Source organism: Lygodium microphyllum, chromosome 25 (genome assembly GCF_053477565.2).
Source record: "Lygodium microphyllum isolate KBCC chromosome 25, Lygodium_microphyllum_v1.1.10, whole genome shotgun sequence".
Lineage (NCBI taxonomy): Eukaryota > Viridiplantae > Streptophyta > Polypodiopsida > Schizaeales > Lygodiaceae > Lygodium > Lygodium microphyllum.
The window spans coordinates 55682210-55689994 of record NC_141159.1 but is presented as its reverse complement, the minus strand read 5'-3'; the positions used below and the strand labels follow the sequence as shown (position 1 = coordinate 55689994).

Sequence of the window (7785 nt, the reverse complement as noted above, 5' to 3'; positions counted from 1 at the left end):
GGGCAGGCGACTCCATAGCTCAGGCTTCAGCTCGACAAGCCATAGATGCAAATTACGTTGGATTGAGCGGCAGATAGGGAAGGGATGACGACAGCAGACTAAGCCGTAGATGGCAAAGGGATGAGGGCAAAAGCTAGTTGGGTTGCAGATGGCGAAGGGGAGAGGGCACCAAATGGTAGCAGACGACTGTAGCGACTGGACTGGACTGTACACCCACCATTGGAAATGGCAAAGCGAACAGAAATGGCATCCACCAATGGAAATGTCAAAGCAAACTAGAGGAGCTTATTGACTAACAAATTGTAATGTTGCCCAGATAGCCAAGCACAGCCAAAGCAGCTTTGACTACTTCAAAGAACTTGCGTGCAATACCCAAATGCAGAGCCTGATGTTTATGTGCGCGATGGTGGGGAGACACAGATTGTGAATCGACACAAGCTCCCGGCTTTGAGCGGCGCAGTAGGGTTTAATGTGGGGCTTCCTCAACCTTTTCTTTCCTATCATTGGCGGCCTCTCCAGGGTCTTTGTCCTGTGGCTCCCGCTCATCTTCCACAGCGTGCTGCTGTGCTTCTTCCATGAGGTCCTCGAGGAGAATGTGCACGGGAAGATCGTCATCATAACCGGGGATTAATCTGGTATCGATGAGGTATGATCAGAAACTTGTATTTTACCGAATTTCTGTCATAGCTAGACAAATTTTAGCAATTTGGTGTTCTCATGACTAATCTGCCATATGGTGAAAGGAAGATAAATACAATCAATGACATTGCCAATGGGATAACATCAATTCCACTAGGGATGAATCCCATATACAACAGTAAATTGTATATATTGCAAAAGATGTTTGATGGTGATGAGAGTGAGAACCTGGGAGGATGGGTTCAGTCGGCATATAATGCAAAAGATTGGCGGAGAGTGATAGATCCAGCTTTATTGCTCCATCCCAATGGATATCAAAATGATTCATCAGCAGAACGTCTAGATGAAGTTTATGGAGTCCTGAAAATAGCTTTGCTCTCCGTGAACCACATCCCAAAAGATCGTCCATCGATGAGGGAGATCCTAGATGTGCTGTGCGGCCTGCTCTTGGAGAAGCGAAAGGCTCAACATATAATAAATATGGGCTCAGCAACAGCAGAAGCTCAGGATAGTCCTGACTCCTGTCTCTGATAGACTGCCATCTTTAATGGGCTCAGCAACAGCAGAAGCTCAGCTGCTCAGGATAGTCCTATCTCTGATAATCTGCCAGCTTTAATGTAATGGTCTTGACTCTTGAACACGCACTCATCTCCGACTCCGTCTCCAAGCTCGGTTATTTCCCTTTAGCTACCAGCAGTACCAAGCCAACGTCCTCTACCAGCCCATATTAACTGCAATGCTCTCTATTATTAATAGGAGCACACCACCTAGTTAGTCACCACCTCTGACATGAAAAGGCATTGTAGGTTGATGCTCCAACATAGAGAGTGTTGCCTTACGGCCTTTCCTGCCACATGTAGGCTGAATATCAATCTCATGCATCACACGAGTGGTTTGCTCAATAGCCCCACCCAGATCAAAGAGAAATGCAGTCCCCTTTGTGGCTTCTGTGTCAAGAGATTCATCTGCATCACGAGCTCCTGTCAATTCCTCATGAGAGACATCATGGGGGTCTGCTACATCAACCACTTCATCATCATCTGATAATTCAATTATCATGCTGAGTTTGACTGAGCTGACATTCTTCATTTTGCACACATCTCGGTGCTCAGGTGTCCATTTCTCTCCACACCTAAAGCATAAATTTGCCTTTTTCCTACTGTCCATTATGGCCCTGGAATGTTGTTTAACTTCTGATTTGTCAAAACCAGAACTGGGTTTGACACCTGACTTTGCATCCATGGGCCTGTATGGCTTTGCATATGGCATTTTACTCCCGGCAACCGTTGGATATCGTGGAAAGGGGGCAGTTGTTAATTTCTTATTGATCCAATCAGCAAGCTTTGTCTTCCTGTCAGCCTCATGAACAGTACCATAGGAGCTACTTGACAAATGCTTGTACTTGCCAACATATTTTGGCTCAAACACCTCAGCAATCTGGGCTGCTCGCTCAATGGTTTGAGGATTATGAGCTCTCACATCAGCAGAGCCAGAGAGGGATTTAAGCCTTGTATAAAATGCAGCAGCTTCCCCTTCTCGAAAATGTCCTATACAAATAAGGAAAGCCTCCAAAAATGCTACAAGTACTCCTGGACCATACCAGAAGAAGTATGGCACTTCTAGTAGGGTCAAAGAGGATGAGTTGCAGGAGGTCAATCTAGGGACTGATGCTGAGCGATAATGGTAAAGGTTAGTGCCCAAGTAGAAGGCCAGTTTTTGGAGGATTTGATCAAATTGCTACAGGAGTATATTGATGTATTTTCTTGGGAGTATTCACATGTAAAAGGCATTGAACCTAAATTGCACCAACACCATATCAATTTAAAAGAGGATGTTGTTCCAGTTGTGGAACAAAGATATGCTGTGACTCTAAATTTTGCAAAACAAGTCAAGGAGGAAATAGATAAGTTGCTGGTTGTTGGCTTTATTAAACCTGTAAGTGAGGTCACATGGTTATCACCAATCATTGTGGTACCCAAGAAGAATGGCAAGTTGAGGGTGTGTGTGGACTACAGAAAACTTAATGCCGCTACCATTATAGATCCTTTCCCAATGCCATTTTGTGATGCAATGTTGGATGCTGTTGCGGGACATGAAATGTATAGTTTTTTGGATGGCTTTTCAGGGTATAACCAGATTGGTGTTGCTGAAGAGGATCAGCATAAGACTGCTTTCATAACAGAATGGGGTGCATTCATGTATACAGTTATGAGTTTTGGTCTCAAAAATGGACCACCATCCTTCAACTTTGTGGCCCATAAGGTATTTGAGCCATATCTACAGGATTTTATGAGGGTCTTTGTTGATGATTTCTCAGTGTTTGGTAAAAAAGACTTACATTTGATGCACTTGAAGTTATGTTTGGAAAGATGTAGACAGTTTAGAATGGCCTTGAATCCATACAAAAGTGTTATGGCTGTAAGAAGTGGTATCTTATTAGGTCATGTGGTTTCAAGTGACGGGATGGCAATTGATGTTAAGAAGGTGGAAGCCATTCAATCAGCAAAATCTCCAACTAATGTCAAGAAGTTGATGAGGTTTGTGGGACAAATCAAATGGCATGCAAGGTATCTCAGATATCTAGCTAATGTGTGTGTACCATTGACACATTTAACTAAAAAGGATGTATCTTTTGTGTGGGCTGAGCCTCAAGAAAAGTCCTTTCAGTTATTGAAGAAGATGGTTTATGTTGCACCTGTTTTGCAATCACCAGAATAGTCTTTACCTTTTCATATTTTTGTTGATGCCTCGGATATGGCAATTGGGGCAGTTCTAATGCAGGAGAAGGTGAAGGGCTAGTATAGGCCAGTTTACTATGCTACCAGGGTTTTGTCATCTGCAGAAAGGAATTATGCTGTGACTGAACGGGAAGCTTTAGGCATGATCTATTCTTTGAATAAATTCAGACATTATTTACTGGGGAACATGGTCATTTTTCATGTGGACCATCAGGCTCTGTTATATTTGATTAAAAAACCTCTACTGACAGGAAGGTTGGCTAGCCCAGAGAAACAACATGCTATTGCAGTTTACTTTAGTAGGTTGGAATTAGGTGAACCACCCATTGGTGTGGATGATGAATTGCCTGATGCATCACTTTTTGAGGTTCAGGTTGTTGAATCGGATTCTTGGTATGATCAATTGTTATCATTTTTGCTTGATGGAACTATACCAACTAAGTTCACCCCAGATAAAAGAAGAATGTTTGCTTTGAAGTCTAGGCCTTTTTTGGTGATTGCTGGAGCACTTTATAAGAAAGGCATAGATTAGGTAATAAGAAGATGTGTGCCAGATTTTGAACAGAAAGCTGTATTGCCAGTGTAGCCAGATTTCTTTACCACAATATAATGACACGGTTTGGATGTCCGGTGGAGTTGGTAAGTGATAGAGGTTCTCATTTCCTTAATGCTGTGATTGTTGATTTGACTAGTACTCATATGATTATGCACAAGATGTCTATAGCCTACCATCCTCAGGCTAATGGTTAGGCAGAGAGTACTAATAAGACACTGATAAGAATCCTCAAAAGAATTGTGGTGGAAAATCAGAAGGACTGGGATGAGAAATTGGATTAAGCTTTATGGTCTTTCAGAACAGCCTTTAAGGTGACAACATGTATGACTCCGTTTCGTTTGGTTTATGGGTTAGAGGCTATTGTACCAATGGAATATGTGGTACCTAGTTTGAGGGTAACAGATGAAAAGATGAGTCCAAAGTTGTCTGTCTACATAGATGCAAATATCTGATGCAGTTGGAAGAGGATAGGTTTATCAGTTCTTATATCACTGAAGTCATTTTAGAGAAGAAGACAAGCTTGGGTCAGCATGAATGTTAAGTTCAAGGTTTTCAAAGTTGGTGATTGGGTGATGGTGTACAATTCTAGGTTGGGACCTCATCCAGGTAAACTTATTTTGAGGTATAAAGGGCCGTATCAGATTATTGAAGATTTAGGTCAGGGAACCTTTGTAGTTGCTGATGTGTTTGGCACACGAGTTGAAAAACCAGAGATTCCTGATGAGGATGTTACAGAGCTAGCTTCTATTCCAGTAACTATAGATCCAGTAGAGGTGGAAGAGTTTGCAGGGGTGGATGTTTCTAAAAGTGATGTCACTTCCACTATGCAAGCTGAGCAGGTTTCTGATCATCCTCCTGAGAACTGATGCAGCAGCAGTGTTTTGTTATGGCCAGCATTTTGCCTGATTAAGGGATGTGTGGATCCAAGTCTGATTTCTTCGAAATCCACCACCGGGATGTGCCATGTGTTGAAGCTCAGTCTAGATCTAGTAAATAGCTGCTTAGTCAGATCTTGCTTAGTCATAGTTCTACTCAGTCGGATTCTGTTAGAAAGTTGCTGAATCGGATTTTACCCAAGATGTCTTGTGAAATGGAAGTTAGGTCTTTATAACTATAGTCTTGTACTCTATATTAAGTTCTTGTAGCCATCTGTTTGGTAGATGAAAGCAATGTACGAAACTGGTTGCCGAATCTGATATATGGTATTTACAAGCTGTCTTTAAGTTTTCTCTCTATCATTCTCATAGCAGTCCATTTCTTGGTTTGTCTGATTCTTGTCTTGAGTTGAAATGGGTGTTGCTCCATCTGTTTGCCCCTCCACTTGAGTGCTTGTCTAAATCTGTGTGGGTGGAATACCCTAAACAATCTCAGTGAGTGGGTGGCATAGAAAAAGGCTGAGAAGAGGACAGGCCTCTCTCCCAATTGCCCTGAAACCCAACACCCAATCCAAGCATGCTCACTGTGGGTGGAAATATGCCAATAGGCCGGCCCAAAATGGACGGCTCAGCCAATGAAATCTGCAAGCCAAATGGCGGCCTGGAATCAAAAAAAGAAGTGCTCGGTGGCACGGGCAAGGCATCACCTATATCAACATAATCCCCATGCTAGGGTGCATGCATAGAACCAACATCATAAGTGTGATGGCCATCAGCCATAAATCCCCTGCGTGGGTCAGGAAAATCACCCTGGCTATCCGACTGATCCCCGTGCTGGGATGCGGCCTGCTTACCCTTATCATGCATACTGATGGCAGTAGTGATCTGCTGCCCAATGTTTTGACCCATCTGGGTGATAGCTGTATCGTACATAGCCATAGCAGTGGTGAGCTGCTGCCCCAATTGCTGACCCATCCGTTGAAAAGTCCCCTGAAGCATCGAGGCCAATGCATCCAAAAACTGTGTCTGTAGGCATAGCAGGAACTGGCTGTGAGGGAGGTACACCCTCTGTAATTGGCATCATCGCCATGCTGAAACGTCTCATCTGATCGAGATGCACGCTTGGGGGCCATGAGTGCGCGATGGAGTCGATGAAGAGGCTTGAAGAAAACTCGGTGAAGAGGATGGAGAGAATGCTCGAAATGAGCCACAAAGGTGGCTGAGAAGGGCCTAGAACAAGGCTGTAGAAGTGCCCTAAAAGAGGTTTTTTTTTTTTGGGAAGTCCTAGGACTGTCCTAGCCTAGCTAGGACTGCTAGCACTGTCCTAGCCTATCTAGGACTGTTAGGACTGTCCTAGCCTAACTAGGACTGTAAGGACTAGACTAACTAAACTAACTCACAATTAACGAGTTAATTACCCCTCAGGTTAACTAACCTTACTAACCTTAGGAAATAGATTAGAAAATTAGTCTAAGGTATGAAAACGGTGGCCAGTGGAAGGCGGGCAGGTGACGGAAACGGTGGCGGAGGAACGACGGAATCGCGGCAGCGTATGACAACAAGGGGTGCATCGAACATGCGCGAAGAGATTGTCAGTCCGGTGGAGATGGAACCCGATGGAGATGGCACGACGGCGGGGTGGTGGAGATTGCAGGCCAGTGGAGATGGCGTATTCCGGAGGAGATGGTGTATTACTACCTCGTGGTCGAGCAACACTGGCGAAGACGGTGGCAAGCAGTAACGGTGACGTGAACAGAAAAAAAAGACGGACGGAACTGTAGCAAATGGATAGAACAGTGAGGGCGACGTGAGGTAGAGAAGTGACGGCTGAAGCGAGGCTGCTAGTTTCTCCAAACGAAATGTTGAGTTCGTGATTGGCGGAAGCAAACGGAATGGCTCACTGGTGGAATCGGTGCGTGAGGGAGTTTGGCCGCCCTGAGTGCCTTGATTCCAATCGACCTGCACTCTCTTTCACGTGCTGGATTCCGCTTGGTTCACCTAGATAACAATAGTTTTGTCCATCGATGCAAAGCTGCTTTGTAGGTGCCTGAATTTTAGGCTCTGATACCAATGCAATGAAGGGGAACTGGGAGATGAAGGAAAGCCACGGAAGGCAAGGGAAGATAGAGAAGGAAGGGGAGATAGGAGTAGCGTGAATTGAGAGAGAGCACAGGTGAGGAAGGAAGCCGATTGAGTTGGACATTAGATGTCAAAGCAAATAGGTACCTTACAATCCTTTTGGGGTTGACTTATATCGTCCCCCACATTTCCCACATTTCCCCTACTATTTTCCCATCTATTTTCCACATAAAATCCATGCTTTTCCCACCTTCATTACAAAGAGAATGTAGTGTTCAAGACAACTTTTTTAGTGAATTCAATCACAATTCTATTGCTAATAATACAACATTGTGAACAAATCGTGATTAGTTTTCTTAACATGATATATTAGTGTGATAATGGCTTGTATTAATGATTCCAACTAGTTTTCTTGTATAGGAAAATTTTACTATATCTATAATTTCAACTAGTTTTCTTATCTAGGAATATTTTACTAGATCATCAACTAGGAATTTTAAAAATTTTCTATATAGAAATATTTTACTAGATCACTAACTTGTAAAGTGTTCCACTTTTACTAGTTGAGACTTTTTCTAGATACTTTGATAAGTATCTAGAAAATCTCTCTTTTTTTACTATATGGAAAAGTGTTTAAAGTTCCTTGTGATTGAAGCTGGAATCAGAGAAGAGGAGAGAGAGAGAGAGAGAGAGAGAGAGAGAGAGAGAGAGAGAGAGAGAGAGAGAGAGAGAGAGAGAGAGAGAGAGAGAGAGAGAGAGAGAGAGAGAGAGAGAGAGTTGTGTTCCTACCTACAGACGGGTAGGCTCAAGGCTAGCCTGGCTAGGTATCCTCACGCTGTGTGCTCGATTGCTAATTCTCTTGCTGCGGCCTGCTACCTTGGACTTTGGAGCTTGGACT

The 7785-nt window shown here is 43.5% G+C and overlaps 1 pseudogene; it reads right to left on the bottom strand.

Annotated features, from left to right (window-relative positions):
* Nucleotides 1-1555: 1555 nt before the first annotated feature.
* On the bottom strand, nt 1556-2237 carry LOC148014238 (uncharacterized; annotated as a pseudogene).
* Between the last annotated feature and the right edge of the window lie 5548 nt (nt 2238-7785).